The sequence below is a fragment of the Lampetra fluviatilis genome, chromosome 25 (genome assembly GCF_964198595.1).
Source record: "Lampetra fluviatilis chromosome 25, kcLamFluv1.1, whole genome shotgun sequence".
Lineage (NCBI taxonomy): Eukaryota > Metazoa > Chordata > Hyperoartia > Petromyzontiformes > Petromyzontidae > Lampetra > Lampetra fluviatilis.
In genome coordinates, this window is record NC_136299.1 from 1,544,244 (window position 1) to 1,562,445 (window position 18,202).

The 18,202-nt window shown below is 49.7% G+C and overlaps 1 protein-coding gene across 1 annotated transcript in view; it reads right to left on the minus strand.

Moving 5' to 3' along the window:
• The window catches only part of LOC144941604 (spectrin beta chain, non-erythrocytic 1-like), a 168,518-nt gene extending 150,900 nt beyond the window's left edge, over positions 1-17,618 (minus strand). The window contains exon 1 of the mRNA XM_078867924.1: positions 17,573-17,618. The gene's annotated coding sequence lies outside the window, so the exon portion shown is untranslated. The remainder of the gene's footprint in view (positions 1-17,572) is intronic.
• Between the last annotated feature and the right edge of the window lie 584 nt (positions 17,619-18,202).

Below are 18,202 nucleotides of genomic sequence, written 5' to 3' on the forward strand. Positions count from 1 at the left end.
ATTTGAAGAGTTTGGCCAAACTCCGGTGCAATTTCCCTAATGAAAAACAAACGGACGTTCAGTAAACGCCACTTACAAAAAATGCATTTAGGCAATTTCAAGAGCGTCCAGCAGATACAGATCTGTTTTGAGCCAGAAACATATTGTGAAATTTTAAAAAGCATTGAAAGAGGGTGTAAAAGAGGTGCGCGCACACACACGCGCACATCTTGAAGCTGGACAGCCAAACGAAGGAGGGAAAACGGTGAGTGTTTGGTGTAATTAAGGGTGGAAGCAAGTGCTAAAAGAGCCAACTGGACTAACTACGGGGGCAATCGCTGTGCGGTGACGTTAGCCACAAGTGCCTCTCGCCTGTCAGTCGGCCCTCGCAAGGAGGCCAACTCGATCCGCGGTTGGCATTAGACACCCGGGACACGAAGGAAACCTTGAAGACACAACTCGGTCAAGGCAAACTTTTGATTGTCTGAATCAAATTTGTTTTTGAAATGCTCTCAGAGACCACGGTAAGAAGCTCGGTGAGCATGGGCAGGTATTTATAGCAGCTATAGGCCTTAGCGCTGTATCAGATATCGGAACAGCAGCTTGTGTGAAGCCTCGTTTCTAAAGGCCAGGGGGATGACTGTGGAAATTGCACATTGGTTGAGGATCGTCTGAACAGAAATAAATATATAATTTGAAAAGTTTCACAAAGCATGATTTGCTGGGACATTGAAATGAAAGCAATTGTGTTAATGTCAGTTGCATGAAAATGTCAAAAAAATTGGAAAGGACATTTAGCAGACGTTCGTTTAAAAAAAGTCCAATTGCCTTGCTTGGTTGTCACTGAGCCTGTGGTCAACAGAGACCAGAATCGGAAGTTTATTATCTGAGGAAGTACTGTAAACCCATTGAGTTATATGGCTCCTTTTCAAGGGTGATTCGGCCACGAGACACACAAGACAGAAAGTGTTACAATTTTAGAAATAAACATGATATAAAATGTAAAATAAAGTAATTAAAACATTTACCTAACAACAGGGAGAGTCTCTCTTTCAAGGGAGACCTGGGTATGGAGAACTGCATAATACAAAGTGTAACACAGTCTACACAAAGTGTAACACAGTCCACACAAAGTGTAACACAGTCTACACAAAGTGTAACAGTCTACACAAATGTAACACAGTCAACACAAAGTGTAACACAGAGTCTACACAAAGTGTAAGACAGTCAACACAAAGTGTAATACAGAGTCTACACAAAGTGTAATACAGAGTCTACACAAAGTGTAATACAGAGTCTACACAAAGTGTAATACAGAGTCTACACAAAGTGTAACACAGTCTACACAAAGTGTAACACAGTCTACACAAAGTGTAAAAGTCTACACAAAGTGTAACACAGTCTACACAAAGTGTAACACAGTCTACACAAAGTGTAAGACAATCTACACAAAGTGTAACAGTCTACACAAAGTGTAACACAGTCTACACAAAGTGTAACACGGTCTACACAAAATGTAACACGGTCTACACAAAGTGTAACACGGTCTACACAAAGTGTAACACGGTCAATACAAAGTGTAACAGTCTACACAAAGTGTAACACAGTCTACAAAAAGTGTAACACAGTCTACACAAAGTGTAACACAGTCTACACAAAGTGTAATACAGAGTCTACACAAAGTGTAACACAGTCAACACAAAGTGTAACACAGTCTACACAAAGTGTAACACAGTCAACACAAAGTGTAACACAGTCAACACAAAGTGTAACACAGTCAACACAAAGTGTAACAGTCAACACAAAGTGTAACACAGAGTCAATACAAAGTGTAACACAGTCAATACAAAGTGTCATGGAAAGTAAAATGAAACTAAATAAAAATTAAATGGAAATTCCAATTTTGAGCTAAAATTTAATTGAGGTATAATTCAAGAAACATTTTCTTGGTTCTTTCGGTAAAGTCACGTAGAAGGAAAATAATAAAATAATAAAAATAAAACATAATATTATGTTCTATAACATAATATTTATAACATAATAATATAAAAATAAAACATTATTTTTATAACATAATATTTATAACACAATATTATGTTTTATTTTTATTATTTTATTATTTTCCTTCTACGTGACTTTACCGAAAGAACCAAGAAGATGAATCCCTGCAGTCACAAAAGCTTTAAATCGAAATTCAAGAAACATTCTCACGTTTGTACCGAGTAGTGAATAAAAAAATCCCATTTAAACCTGTCTGGGAAATAAATTGTTTAAAAATTCCAGTCAGATGCAAATATTGTTCCACAAAAAGCACGTGCAACTGGAGCAAACTTGGCCCCATGACGAACTGAATCCAGTAGCGACACGAAAAGCTGCACCTAGTAGCGAGATGATGAACAGCATCCGATAGTGACATGAAAAACAGCATCCAGTAGTGAGATGACAAACGAGGAGCCAAGCTCGCAGCGTAAATCATGCAGCCCCCCGGAGCGCTGGTTGGGGACTCAAGCCGTCGCAGGCGCTCCTCATATACTCAGGGAGTGAGACGGCTCAGGCAGGAGATGCCCTCTTAGACACGAGCAGATCCCATCATGACTCGTCGTGTTCAGAGTTCAACATTCAGTATGGCACATAGGTTCGTTTTTGTTGGGTCAGATCACGTAAATATGAATGTGTCGTTAAACCCGCCACCACTAATTGACACAGCCAATGAGTCAGGTTTGTCGCGTAAAAAAACCGTGCCAATTAGTGACAACTTCAGCCACCGGTGTGTTGGAGAGTAAACCCACGACATTTACAATTTGAGTACCGTGACGTTTCGCTGGTAATTACATCCAGCTTCATCGGGCGATTTCTGACAAAGTATCTTGATGATGATGATGGATGTAATTACCAGCGAAACACCGGTGGGTTGAACCAGTAACTAAATTGACACGTTCTGTTAACGTAACAAATCTTACTGATTGTCTGTGTCGGGTGGTGGCGGGTTTAACGACACATTTATATTTACGCGATCTAACCCAAAATAAAGCTTTATTATAGTTTAACATTCGTTTAAAGCTAACCACCCCCCACCCTGAGTGTTTGTATGCTCCCCTGAGACAAGGTTACCCCCAAAGGAATTAAATCTTAAAGACAAAATACAAATATGCCTCTCCCTATAGCCTTACTATACTTTTGGGGCCAGGGCCGTTTGCGAGCACCTATTAAGGCCAGTACGGCACGCCATGGAGGTGAGTGACCAGCACCACGCCCATCCGTCTTTGTATTCCCAGCGGCAATGTTTACACACCGCACCAGGTACTCGTTTGAGGCTGAGTCGACCGAGGGGAGGCCCAGGGTCGGCCCAGATAATCGTCACTGGTGTTGGCCATGAGCGGGAATTGAACACAAGGATTCCCGGGTTCATAGCGCAGTGCGCTAACTGCTACACTACCGCCCCTGCACACACACACACACACGGGCCGCACACACACACAGACGAGGCCCGCACACACAGACACACACACACATACGGGCCACACACACACGCGGGCCGCACACACACGTGGGCCAAACACACACACACACACACACACGCGGGCCGCACACACACAAAGACATAGGCCAAACACACACACACACAAAGACATGGGCCAAACACACACACACACAGACACGCGGGCCGCACACACAGACGAGGGCCACACACACACGCACGGGCCGCACACACACACGCACGGGCCGCACACACACATACACACGTGGGCCGCACACACACACAGACGTGGGCCACACACACACACAGACGTGGGCCGCATACACACACACACGTGGGCCACACACACACACAGACGTGGGCCGCACACACAGACGTGGGCCGCACACACAACAACAACAACCGCCATTCGCCACTAAGTGGCGGTGACACAACGCTTGTGCCAGGCTATGTGCAACTTGAGGCCACGTGAAGTGTCGAACGCCCGCTGGCAGTAGGTCACGGGGCAGACCCAGGTGCCACGGGTCGACTGACTGAGATGACCGAGATGACTGGCTGATGCACCATCTGTGCCTCCTACTGTGCCAACTTGCTGTGCTTTAGCCACCCGGCGCTCCGCTCGTTGTTGTGAGCGTCGCTCCTCCACCCTCCGTTGTTGCTGGAGGGCGACTGCCTCCAACTGCCCAGTAGCATCCTTCACGAGCCTCCTCCACAGAGGCCGATCTTGACACCGCAGGTACCAGTCATCGGCAAGTCCACTCAGCTCCACGTCCTCCTGTACCACATCACTCCATCTCTTCTCTAGTCCGTACCGCGCCCGTTTAGCCCCCTTGATCCGGCCGAATAAAAGCTGTTTAGGCATGCGGTGGCTGGGCATGCGGGCTACATGACCCAGCCAACGCAGCCTTGCCTGCCGGAGGAGCTCACCGATGGGACTTTGCCCAGATCTTTCAAGGATTTGTGAACTCCTCACACAATCCAGCCTGGTTAAACCCTGGATGGATCGTAGGCAGGCCAGCCTAAATGTTTCCAACCGGCGAAGATGCTCCATTAGGGGGGTCCACGTTTCGCAAGCGTAGAGAAGAGAGGGAATGACTGTGGCCGAGAAGACTTGAAGCTTCGTGCGGAGCGACAGACCAGGTAGCTTCCACACAGCGTTATGCAACCGATGAAAAGATATTGCCGCTCGACTGATTCGGAGTGAGACCTCTGCTGTTAAACTGGAGCCGGTCATAAGCACACTGCCCAGGTATGGGAAACTCTCCACTCTCTCCACTACTGCCCCATCACCGATTGGGACTTGTGGGGGTGGAGTGTCTGATGGTACAAAATACCCAGGCAGGTGCTTAGTTTTGGTGGGGCTAATGGTAAGGCCCCACCTCTTAGTGGCACGCTCCAGTCTCAGCAGCAGCATCTCCAACTCCTCCTCTGAATGAGCAGCTATTACCAAATCATCGGCATGCATAACGTGGTTGACCAATAGGGAGCCATCCCTTGATCGCACCCGGGCATCGATCAGCCTCCCATTATATCTGTACCAAATGGAGATTCCCCCAGTACAGCTATTGAAGGCTTCACGAACTACGTGGTCGAAATAGATGTAAAATAATGTGGGAGCCAGAGGACATCCCTGTCGCACCCCAAGGTGTACACACACACATAGACACACACACACGCGGGACACACACAGACACGGGCCACACACACACACGTGGGTGCACGCGTTGACCGAGCGCGTACAAAGAAGCCCTTGGCAGCGGCAGGGGTGATGACGATGCGCACTAAACATAGAAAAACACCAGCGGTGCCAACCAGAGAGAAATCTCTGCCCTCTATTCGCATGGCGACGATGCTTGCCGGCGGTGGCGAGAGATGTTGACTGCCTCGCGCGGTATGCAGGTGGTCGTGGGTTCGATCCCGACCCCGACTCCTGCTGTATATTTTGAGTTTGCGTGTCTCTCTCTCCCCGTGATCGCGTAGATTTTTCTCCGGGTCCTCCAGTTTTTCCCTCCCACATTTAGAATCAACGGCACACGTTTAAGAGTATTTGGCCGCTCTACATTTCTACGCGACGATAAGCCACTTCGTTGAGCTATACTTTGTGATGGCCAGGTCACTTCTGAAAAAAGAGCTACGTTGCTCAGTGGGCCTGACCTGTAAAATAAATAAAAAATAGCTTAGTTTAGTAGTTTATAATTTGCGTGCGTTTCAAAGTGGCACGCCCTCGTGTGGCTGTGGGCCGTGTGAACGGACGTTGCGGGCCCCCATCTGGTTCCGTGGGACACAGGTTCCCAACCTCCACCTTACGGCACCGCGAACAGCCGTGGCAGTTCCTCAGATTTGGCCCAAAGTTGGATCCCATGTGTCGAGTCATGGCATTGCTGGAAAGTGACAGAGGTAATGATGCTGCAGCCTCAGAGTCGAGCTTGGCTGCACTCACTGCCATGGCTCCAGATTTCAAAAAAAATATAAACTTATTCCATGTAGATAAACAAATGCTGGTAATGCACGATAATTATTGCTGTGGTGTGGAAGTAGTATAATGGTAATGTGTAGGCGGACTACACTGCCAAAATAAACCGCATAGTCAACCACTGTTAGCCTGCGTTCCTTCAACGGAGGCAGGAGGAACAGCAAAACTACACGAACTCTCTTCCCCTGAAATCCTCGTCGCGGCCAGGAGACCTCCACAACGGCATTCGGCTCATGAGCATATTGCCACACGCGAGAGAGCAACTTCCAAAATGGCAGTAGAAAATCCCCAAAATACGAAGCAGGTTTTTGAGCTTGTAAAGTGTGCAAGTGGAAACCCACTTCATAAGCGATGCCCTCTGGATGGTGGGGGGGGTCTGGAAGTGAGAGAAGCGCGGAGGGCAGCTACAAAACTGGGGTACGCACACCGCCTATCTCACAGGGGATACAACCGCAGTGAGAATTCACTGCGTGGTCGTAGTTAGACATGACCCATGGAGTAACCACATCCTTAAGGCCTTCTTCACAGCGTGTCACCAAACTCTGCACAATGCATTGGGAGTGGCGTGGGCATTAACCACATGCTGGTTTGTAGACTCGAGCGGGAAATGTTGACTGTAATTTCCAACGGTTGTGCTAACCAAGTGTTAATGTCAAAATATGGAGAGAATATCTGCTCAGGGACGGGACCGCGTTTCCTTTCGCTGCAGCGGTATTTTGAAAACGTGAGATTAATAGCCATCGCCTCGTTCATACTAAATACGCGCAATATAAAAATACACTTGGGGGGAGAGTGATGATGTATGAATGCTGACCCCTAAGGGATTTAAAGCGAAAACATCGTTTGGTGATGCTGCTGCTGCTAGGGTAGGCAGTGGTGCACAGCACAAATAACGAAGCGCCTCATTATATGTTAATTTAAATAATATTAATTTATTTTATTTTAAGGCCATAGCGCTATTGATGATTGCGTTGAGGTATTTTGTTGTTGATGTTGTTGCTAAGTATAAATGGTTTGCTGTGCTCGATTTTGACGCTAAAAAAATCCTTTTCTGCCACCCTTGAACAGGACCCTGGCCCTGGAAATCACATCGAATGTCAACCAGGGGGTTCACGTTTCACACCTCCGCCGATTAGCGCGGTTGGCTACGCACGGTGCGAAAGAAGTTCAGTGTACACGTACGTTTCGCCATTCCAAAAGCCCCGAGTGCACATTGTGGCCACAACGTTGACATTCTGAATCACTTCTTAGTGTCACCATGCATTTGACCCCAAACAGGAGGTCAGCACTACAAAAGTCACACTCATTGAGCGCATTTTTAACACGCCGGCTTATGATGTATAAATATTTTTTGGGTCAGATCGCCTGTGTCGTACACCCTCTTTCACCCGACACAGCCTATTGATAAGTTGTCACTTTAAATAATTTCGAACCCAAATTGTCATGACTACTATTACTATTTACATTTTACCAGGCGAGGCCCACTGGGCTATAGAGCTCTATTTCAGAAGCAACCTGGCCACAAATGATAGCTCAAATGTGTACATTTATAGCAGCCAAATACTCTAAACGTGTGATGTTGATTATAAATGTGGAGGGTTAAAACCGGAGGATCTGGAGACAAAATTAATGTGCTCTCTGACACACCAGTGTGCTTAAACGGTAATAAGTAAGGCACGTTTGTTCGTTGTGACAACTTTGTTAATTGGCTGTGTTGGGTGGAGGGGGGTGCACGACACATTTAATTTCCACAATCTGACCCACAAATCAGTTATGAATCACTGGGCTCAGTGGCTGTGTATCACCACCACCGACGCTCGAGCAGACTGAACTAATGTCTATCACACACGGTGTAAATTAGCAAGCTATTAACACCGATTCGCTTCAGGGTTAAAACATCTCATATTCCTTACAACATTTGAAACGACATTCCATCTTCGCAGAATCCGTCTGCTGATCTTCATTATACAGGTAGTAACCAGAACATCTCCAGGAGGTTTTCAAATGTAGGGTACACCCATTGCGAATAACAATAAGCAGAACAACCATTTGTCAATCCAATGCTGTATGAAGGGCTCCTCACGCTTTGCTGGTCCGCAGCGGTTGTTCGACCATACTTTGCCCCTTCGGTCAGTGCGGAATTTGCGAAGGGGGTAAGGGACGGCGCGGGACCGGTTCAGGTTATCGCGTGCTACTGACGTTAGCCGTAGACGAGAGTCGAACTCAGGTTCGGCGAGTTCACGGAGCAGTCCACGGACCACTGCACCACTTCTCCATCACTTCACCCTCTTCCAAACCCCATTTCCAGAAACCATGTTCAGTGTTTACAAAGAGCAAACAATGATCATTTATAGCGAGAACCACGGAGTTGTGCATCAGCACGCATCGTCCCGCTTATTTCATAACTCGAAGACAGTTAATCTGTACCACGTGGTGGTGATGATGCAACGTTTTCTTTGGGCTACCTAAATTAGAATTGTATTGCTACTGTAGGAGTGCACTCGTGATGCCAAGTGAAATGCGTTGTTAGCCCCCGTGCATACCACATGCACCACGCAGGGCACGCTACCTAAAAACCAAACTATTTTATTTAACAGGTAAAACCCACTGAGCTGTAAATAGCTCGCAAATTATAGCTCAACTAAGTGGCTTATCGCGTGGAAATGTATAGCAGCCAAATACTGCACCGTGAACGCATGTTTCTAAATGTGGAGGGAAAAACCAGAGGACCCAGAGACAGAAATCTACGCGACCACGAGGAGAGAGACACACGCAAACTCCAAATATACAACAGGTGTCAGGGTCGGGATCGAACCCACGCCTTCCTGCATACCATGCGAGGTAGTTAACGTCTCACCACCATGGCGTCCACTCGATTGTTCGTCTAGTCTGGCTCAGAGAGGCTGTGGATGTCTAATTTTACATTTGTAACTGTACAAATATGCAGTGACGTTCATCTGGACAAACTCGAAGGAAAACCACTATGAACTGGTTACATTGAAAAAAAATCCTAGAAGGCTGTTTTTACAACGCAAATTGTTATAAGAGTTTGGCATTTCCTTCACGATCGTTCTCTGGGTGGCAAACTTAATGGCCGTGCTTCAATTAAAAGTAGCTGCTAAGTCTGTTAAAAAGTGAGTTGGTTTATATTTTTTATCGAAAATTAAATTAATAAATGCTTTCTTCCAAGAAACGACTCGGTGGAGAAACTAAAACAACCCAAAAGCCCTCCCCTCCCTCATCGACGTTTCAACAGCAAAGCGAACACTGCCTCGCGTAACTCATGAAGTACCGCTGTAACTCGAGCAGGTAGGGCAGAGTGAATGTAACGCTGCGATTCCACACGAGCGCTTGCCACGCGACGACCCCACGCTGCCGCTTCTGCACACCACGTGGGCCGGTGGCCTCTTGACCCGCGTAAGCCGGCGCTAACGGAGCGCGAGGGAAAATGAAACCGATTGCTCGATACTTGGACTGCTTGCTCATTCGGAATTCCTCGTCTCCCTCTCCGAAGCTCTTAGAGCAGTGCTTCTGAACCTGGGGGTGCATCTGTGGGTGTGTGAGACACGCCCAGATTTTTTTGGAAGGTTAATAATCGAAAACACACACTAAGCATGGGCACGGTAAGGACAACTACATTGTTTCATCAAACCCTGTGTATTTATTAACATAACACGTTTGACGATTGAGAACCAAAGGGGTGCAAGGCCGCAGAGCAATGACCACCTTGCTCACAAGGGAGTTGAAGACACGCGTCAACTCCCTCAACTACGATGCCGCCTTCCTTCCAGAGCGAATGTCTGATGCTGGCCGCTTGACGCTTTTGGGGGGGCGGGTGGGAGGCGGGGGGGTGGGGGGGGCCTCCACTCAGCAACCACGATGGAGAAAAATCCCGGGGGGCGTCCGCAGACCCCCCCCCCCCGCCGCGCTCCGCTCGCATAAAAGTTAAAATGCTGGCCCAGACGGCGACTCGGTTTTTTTTTTCTTTCTCTCTGGGACGAACGCGGGAAGGCCACAAGCGGCTATCCCAGACAGCCTGGGGACGTCGGGCCAACGTCGGGCCAACGTAGGGCCAACGTTGCTTCCACGGTTCCAACAACACGTGCCAATGTTGCGGGAATGTGTAATGTGACAGCCGCTAGCTCCGTTGTCTGAGTACGGTGACATGTTGACTTACACAGAAAATACTTAAAAGTTGTTTATTTATTGCCTTTAATCTGCCTCTGAGATTCACTTCTCCTCTCCCATCTTTTGCTCTTGGGTGACCGGAAGTCACAATTTGATTCAATAATAGAAATATTTTTAACGTTTTGGTGGGTTCTCGAATATCTAGTGATTAAACTACGTACGGCATGATTCTTAATATATTTTTTTGGATCAGGACGCATGAGTAAGATGCGTGTCTGAGTAAGATGCGTGTCTGAGTAAGATGTGTGTCTGAGTAAGATGTGTGTCTGAGTAAGATGTGTGTCTGAATAAGATGTGTCTGAGTAAGATGCCTGAGTAAGATGTCTGAGTAAGATGTGTGTCTGAGTAAGATGTCTGAGTAAGATGTCTGAGTAAGATGTCTGAGTAAGATGTCTGAGTAAGATGTGTGTCTGAGTAAGATGTCTGAGTAAGATGTCTGAGTAAGATGTGTGTCTGAGTAAGATGTCTGAGTAAGATGTCTGAGTAAGATGTGTGTCTGAGTAAGATGTCTGAGTAAGATGTCTGAGTAAGATGTCTGAGTAAGATGTGTGTCTGAGTAAGATGCGTGTCGTAAACCCTGCTCCAACTGACACAAGCAAGTAATGAAGTTATCACGTGAACAAATGTGCCAATTTAGTAATAATTTGATACACCTGTTCACGTGACAATTTAATGAATTGGCTGTGTTGGGTGGAGGAGGGTTGACGACATACGTTCTACTCACGCCATCTGACCCAAAAATAAAGACTGCATACACGCATAGAGAGTGCTTGATTCTCACCACACACCATTCACTGGGGTGCCATGGTGGCGAGATGTTAACTACCTCGCCAATTATACAGGAGGTCGTGGGTTCAATCCCAACAACTGATGCCTGCTGTATATTTGGAGTTTGCGTGTTCTCACTCCCCGTGGTGGTGCAGATTTTTCTCCGGGTCCTCCGGTTTTTTCCTCCACATTTAGAAATGTGCATTTAGAGCATTTGGCTGCTATAAATTTCCACACGATAAGTCACTTTGTTGAGCTATCATTTGTGGCCAGGTCGCTTCAGAAAAAGAGCTACATAGCTCAGTGGGCATTACCTGGTAAAAATAAATAAAGTTTAGTTGAGCATCGCGGCATGCATTCTTACACCCCTGCTTTTAAAGTGGTCTCTTGCAGCCGTACGATTTGCCTCCACCTCCCCCAATGGAGTCAGCGGAAGCAACTAGGTGAGAGGTGTCGATGTTATTTGAGCCTGGGGGCCACTGTGGCCTGTACATCCCTCGTACATCACTTGGGGAAAAATAGCGCAACGCTCGCCGCGTATCGGTTGCACGCCGGCGAGAACAAGCGAAGAGCATTGGGCTCGCAGGTCACACAGCACGGTGCGTCCTCCTCGCCAACCGCGCGGCACGCTTAGGCCAGGCTCTAACTTGGCCTCTGTTTTCCACATCGCCCCACCGTTCCAAATGAACGGTGGGGCGATGTGGCACAAGGTACGTGGTCTACTGGCTGCACCTTTGATAACCCCCCCCCAACCCTCCCCGGTTTAGGTCCTTGAAATAAATTATGGAGACGTCCAAACCAATTTTATCACACCTCCGATTAGCACGGTTGGCTACGTACGGTGCGAAAGAAGGTCACCGCGCACAAATACATTTTTCATTTCCAGTTGAAATTGACCCTCTTCCCAATGGAGGATTGATCTCTGAAGATGGGACACGCGTGCGCAGAACGGAAATTGGGGCCAGTTGTCAAGAGAGACGTCCGGATGGTCTCGACAAACACCGGCGACCAGGAAGTGGGGGGTAGAGGATACCTCAGAGCGGACGGTGGGGCGATACTGTCAGGGCACATCTTGGGGGCTGCGAGTCGACTGCGGCGGCAGGAACTGGCAGAGGGTCCAAAGCGTTGGCGCGTGTGGTGGCATCAACGGCTTTGGCCACGGTGACCTCGTAAACTTGAGGTTCACCTCTCCGGTCAACAGTAAATGTTCGAGTAGAATATCACCCACTTGGATGTTATCATGGGCTACACGTGCTGGGTATTTCCCAGGGATACGTCAACAAATGCACATATTGAGCTGGTGCTAGAAGTGGAAGAGGGGTTGCAGAAAGGGCCCTTATGGTTATGTGGAAATTCCTTTAATAGTTTGAGTTGCAAAACAATTTAAAATCATCATTACTATTATTGTACAAGACGTGATATTACGATGGGGCATTTGTCACTCCCACACTCCCTCGTGTAAATACCGAAAGCCCTGAGAACAACATTTTACAATGGGCCCGTGCCCTGGCTGCTGTCAGAAGCCCCAGGGAACTGCAATCCAGCTCGGGTCATCATCCTGTTAGTCTAGGGAAGTCCATTGGATTGTCAATTGGCCTCTCTGAACCAGTTTGATGTCTTCCTGTGCAATGATGGATACTCGCTCGAGTGCATGCTGTACGCGAGGACGTTCCTGAAGGCGTGTTGCCATCGCGCTTCGTTTAGCAACACTCTTGAGTGTGTGATAACCGCGAGTATTATGTTAATTGTATTCAAGTAAGACGTTTAAAAAGCTGGTAATCTCGCCTGTGAATGATGTTATTCGTCTACCTCTGCCCCGAGTTATTCTGTTCAAGTCGCTGCATTAGAAAATGCGCGTCTTGTGTAAGCGGCCTTTGAACTGGTAAATATACAAATAAAGGGTTTTAGTGCCATTATCTGTCATAACAAGTAGGATTTCACGACCAATATCATCCATAATACAGTTTGTTTGGGTTACGCGATCTAACCCCAGAAAAACCTGTATCATGGATATGTCATGAACTTTGAACTCCATTCCAATCAATAATGGAAAAAAGTCAAAGAATATCCGTCGACTGGTCTGTTCAACCTGTGGGGTTTCGCGACCGATATTACTGTTGCAACAACCTGCGAAACAACGCGTACCCAATTATTAAACATTGCGGATCGCTCTCCAACGACAACACCGGCTGAGTGCTGAAGCGGTAATTAATTATCTATGTTTGTTCACGTGACAAACTTTACTTATATGGCTGCGTCGGGTGGGAGGGTGGTCGACACACATTGCCATTCTCCTCACGAGGAGATCTAACCCGAAAATGTAACACGGACGAGGCCGAATAGTCTCGGTTGAACTCGATTGAAACCCGCGGGTTATTGCGACGATCGATGCGAGCGCTCGTGCAGCGGGTTCCACATGTTGCACGTCCACCAACCTCCCGTTGCCCCCTCAACCCGCAGGGACATTATTTTTTGGAACCTGCCACTTCGTGTCATCCCCTTGCACCGAGACTGCGCGCGACGCGTTCCCTGCGTGCTCACCCTGACGCCCACCAAAGGACATTCCCAGCTGCCGGGTCCCCGGCACCGGCTTCCCGTCACATCGCGGCACGCTCGCGGCGGCTGCCGGAGGGGCGGGGGGGCCCTGCCCACTGGGGACTGCGCCCTTCCCCCTGGCCACCAAAGTCACTTTCAGCGTCAGAGCGGCCGCGATGGTGATCCTGGATGGCCTACATCGCAGGCTTGAAACGTCTGTCGCGTGAGTTGGCAGTGCCAACCAGCACTCCCAAGAATGAGTTGCCACAATATCACTGCCTCCTTTTTTATTTATCGCGGTTGAAATATTCCTAAAAATAAAACAAACCTGAAACAAGCAACGATGCTGGCTGCTGTGTGGAGCTGACTAATAACCCTGGCACCGAACGGCTTGTCACCACTGCTGTTTTCTAGCTAATCCATATTCAGTTACATATGAAGTGTGCCCAGTATACACCATGGGCTGAGTAGCTTCCAGAATGATTTGCCTGCCAGAAACTTGCAATCAGGCAAAAATAATATCCACCAACATGAAATAGACTTTCTATATGTCCATACAAGTATACGCACATATATAACACACTTAAATAGGAAGGCAAACCATGCAAAACACCATCATTGAATGCACAACAAATAGGTCAAATAATTCTACAAATATTACAAATGTACTGCATAGCATACTGCTATGACGCAACTACCTGGAATGTGCCAATTCTCATCAAAGCTCAGCAGCCAAGCAGGGCTGAGCCTGGATAGGGCTTGGATGAGTGACCGGCGTGCGTAGAACAGATGTCATAGCCAGCTGCAGCACAATATCGAAATTCTTGTGCTTGTAAATGAGGGAAAACCCGGAGGACCTGGAGAAAAATCCACGCGACACTGGAAGAAGGGCTCATCACTCAATTGAACAATATGTAGAAACATATGAACGTTCACGTACATTCCTTGACAATCCATTACGCATGTCCATCCATAAGGCATCATTCCAACTGGTCATAAAGATGTGTGCTGGTTATGCAACCCAAACTATGGACTGTAATAGTAAACCATTGTAGTCTTCACTCCATTGGAGGAGTAATAGCGACACACGAACTCTCTCCTGAAGCCGTCCTCTCTTGTCGTGCCCACCAGACCTCAACATTGGCGTTCAGCTCCTGAACACATCGCCATCACGCGCAAGAATAGGATCGTGACTGAAATTCCACACGCGGTGTACAAGGGAAAGCATTTTGCTTGCAAGCATTAGACGAGTACGGTCTTCATCTGCTGCCACGATATGGAAATCCACCTTTGTACAAATCTGGAAAGTATGACCCCGGGTGAAGATTTAGCACCACCTCTGGGAGAGAGAGAGGGGAGGGCGGGGGAGGTTGTTTTGCTGTCACGGAACAGCCAAACACGCAGTGTTATTTAGTAAAACAGTAGAAACCATGGTTTACACATTCTGAGTAACGGGTCCAACTTTCTGAACAGATGCCGGTCCCTTCCCCCCACCCCATTACCTTCCCCCCCCCACGGGTTTGGTCCGCGGAATGAGCCCGAGCAATATTTATACAATACAGTGTTAACAGCAGCCGTGACTCATGACGCTGTGGCCCCTGCACGTCCCAGGTACTGTTGTTGCTACTGGCCCAGCTCGAGCATTGGGGCTGCAATCCCCGTTGCTCGTATCCGGCGAGTTTACCCCCCCACCTCTCTCTCTCCGGCCTGCCGGGGTACAAGGCTACATATCTATTAATCTAATCGTTTATATTTATTGTGTATCTGGAGCTCTGTGTAAAAGCCACGTGTAAAAAAGCATTCGCTAAATCAAAATGAACCCAAGGTGGTTCTCTCTCTCTCTCTCATTGTTCAAAGCCACCCTTTGTTTAGAATATTTTCCACCCACCGCTCTCCGCCTCCCAGAGGAAAAAAAAAAGCAAGTACTCTGCAGACGGCGTGGGATTTCAAACTGTGGCTCCACAGGAAGAAAGTTGTCACTGTTAACAGGAGCAGCCGCAGTAGCAGCAAAGTACTTTTGCTGAACAAAGCCTGCCCGGTAATGCGACCTCGGCAGCGTCACGAGGGCCAAGCGATTCAAAGAAGCGCCCGACATGGAGGGTGGCGATGCTCGGCCGAGGTTGGGTGTTCGGTGTGGTTGGGTTCTGTGGGTGGGTGGCTATCGCTTGGCACTGCCAACCGCCGGGATGAATAAAGGCGAGAGAGGTGAGGCCCCGCGTGTGTTGCAGCCAGCCGCCGTGCGACCTTGAAGCCCCCTTCATCTGCCGCATTCTTTCCACTGGCCCAGGACCCGCGCCGCCAGCGCACGAGGCAAGAGGGCCCAAGGGGAAACGATTACAATGCAGGAAATATCCGCGCCGCAGCCGTGCGCGGCGCTTGCCCCCGAAATAGGAGCCTGCGGGGCTCCGGGCGGAGTGCGCGGCTAGGGAGAGGCTCCCCCGGGTTGCCGGCCAGTCGGCACCTACAGGCAGCACGCCCGGAGGACTGCCGGAACGGCACACCACCTCACACAATCACACCACCTCACATAATCACACAGTCACACCGCCTCACACAATCACACCGCCTCACCATCACACAGTCACACCGCATCACACAATCACACCGCCTCACCATCACACAATCACAGTCACACACAATCACACCACCTCACACAGTCACACCGCCTCACCATCACACCGCCCCATCACACGACCTCACCGTCACACGGGCACAACAACGGCGCAAGCCCTGCGAGCGCGCACTGACACGCCACTCGAGCTGCTGGGCCCGTTGTTCTCACGGCTTTGCGATGGGCCGGCCACGGCTGGGGGGTTGCTGTGGGAGGCACGAGAGAGGAGCATCATCCTCGCGGCCACAGCATGCGCAACGATTCCGGGTGCAGGAGGCGCACGAGTCAGCTCGCACTCCGCGCAACTTCACATCGGCCTCATCGCAGCCCGGCACAGGAAGAGAAACGACACCTCTCCGGTAGCGGTGCCAACTGTGGCCATCGAGACAAGACGACCACGACAGCGTACACGGACGCAATGCCCCGGTGCGCAAATACGGAGAGGAGACACCATCGCAGCGACGATGACGGCGATGATGATGCACTACTACTACTACTTCTCCGCGACTGCTCCTCACGCTTGACCGTCGCTCTGCAGTTACATCAGCAGCCGTATGACAACGAGAAGAACAGCATGTCGAGACGACGTTACTTGAAATGGGGGGGGGGGGCTAGAGTATAATGATGGCACCCCCCTCCCTCCCCCACAAGATTTTAATGAACTTTAAAGTTTACTTTTCATCTCTCTGGCTGTCTCCGAGTCGTATCGTCAGCATGAATCACAAACCACGACGGGCGCACGTGATTACCGGGGCATCTCGGGTTCACGAAGCAAATCCGCATGCAACACCTCCACCACCACCACCACCACCTCCATCACCTCCAGCACCACCACCACCTCCACCACCTCCACCACCTCAACCACCACCATCACCTCCACCACCACCTCCACCACCTCCACCACCACCACCTCCTCCACCACCACCTCCTCCACCAACACCTCCTCCACCACCACCTCCACCACCACCTCCTCCACCACCACCTCCACCACCACCACCACGACATCCACCACCACCTCCACCACCAACACCTCCACCACCACCAACACCTCCACCTCCTCCACCTCCACCACCACCACCAACACCTCCACCACCACCACCACCACCTCCACCACCACCTCCCAGGTGGTGGTCGGGGGGGAACAACGACTCACAACGGCGCCCCACAACTCTCTCGCCTCGTCTCCCCCCCACACACCCCCAGACACCCCCCCCCACACTCACGCAGACACCCCCCCCCCCACACTCACCCAGACACCCCCCCCCCCACACTCACCCAGACACCCCCCCCCCACACTCACCAGACACCCTCCACCACACTCACCCAGACACCCCCCCCCACACTCACCCAGACACCCCCCCCCACACTCACCAGACACCCCCCACACTCACCCAGACACCCCCCCCCCCACACTCACCAGACACCCCCCCCCCACACTCACCCCCCCCCACACTCACCTCCCCGCCACACTCACCAGATCCCCCCCCACTCACCCAGACACGCTGTGTGAGTGTAACGCAGCTCGCGATCTCTCCCCTACCTCCTGGCGCCGCGATCCAGACAGCTCCGCTGCGCCGCGTCCTCGCCGCACGCCTTTATACCCCCACCACCAAGCACACACACACACATATATATCCCTCCCCCCACCCACCACTCGCCACCCACCCACACACAGAGGCCTCCCCCCCCACTACCACCCGGGCAGCCCCGGCGGCCAGCGGAGCCCGGAATAGACGCAGCAGCAGGCAGCAGCAGGCAGCAGCAGCAGCAGCAGGCAGCAGCAGCAGCAGTGGGCAGCAGCAGCAGGCAGCAGCAGCAGGCAGCAGCAGACAGAATGTCCCAAGGATCCATCAGGTCTCCTCTAAAACAGAATATCTAAAAATGGTAGTTTGCCATCTTTCTCCACTTCCATGGTGAATCTGATGGATGGGTGTCTGGAATTGATGTGGTCCAAGAAGTGGTTCAATGCTGGGAGGCCATGTGGCCAAATGACGAAAGTGTCATCCACATACCTCTTCCACAGGGAAGGACGCAGGGTGGACGTCTGGATGGCGTCTGATTCAAACTTTTCCATGAACACATTGGCTATCACTGGTGACAAGGGGGAGTCCATAGGGGTACCCTCATTCTGTTTGTAGAAGGTGCCATTCCAGGTAAAATAAGTGTTGGT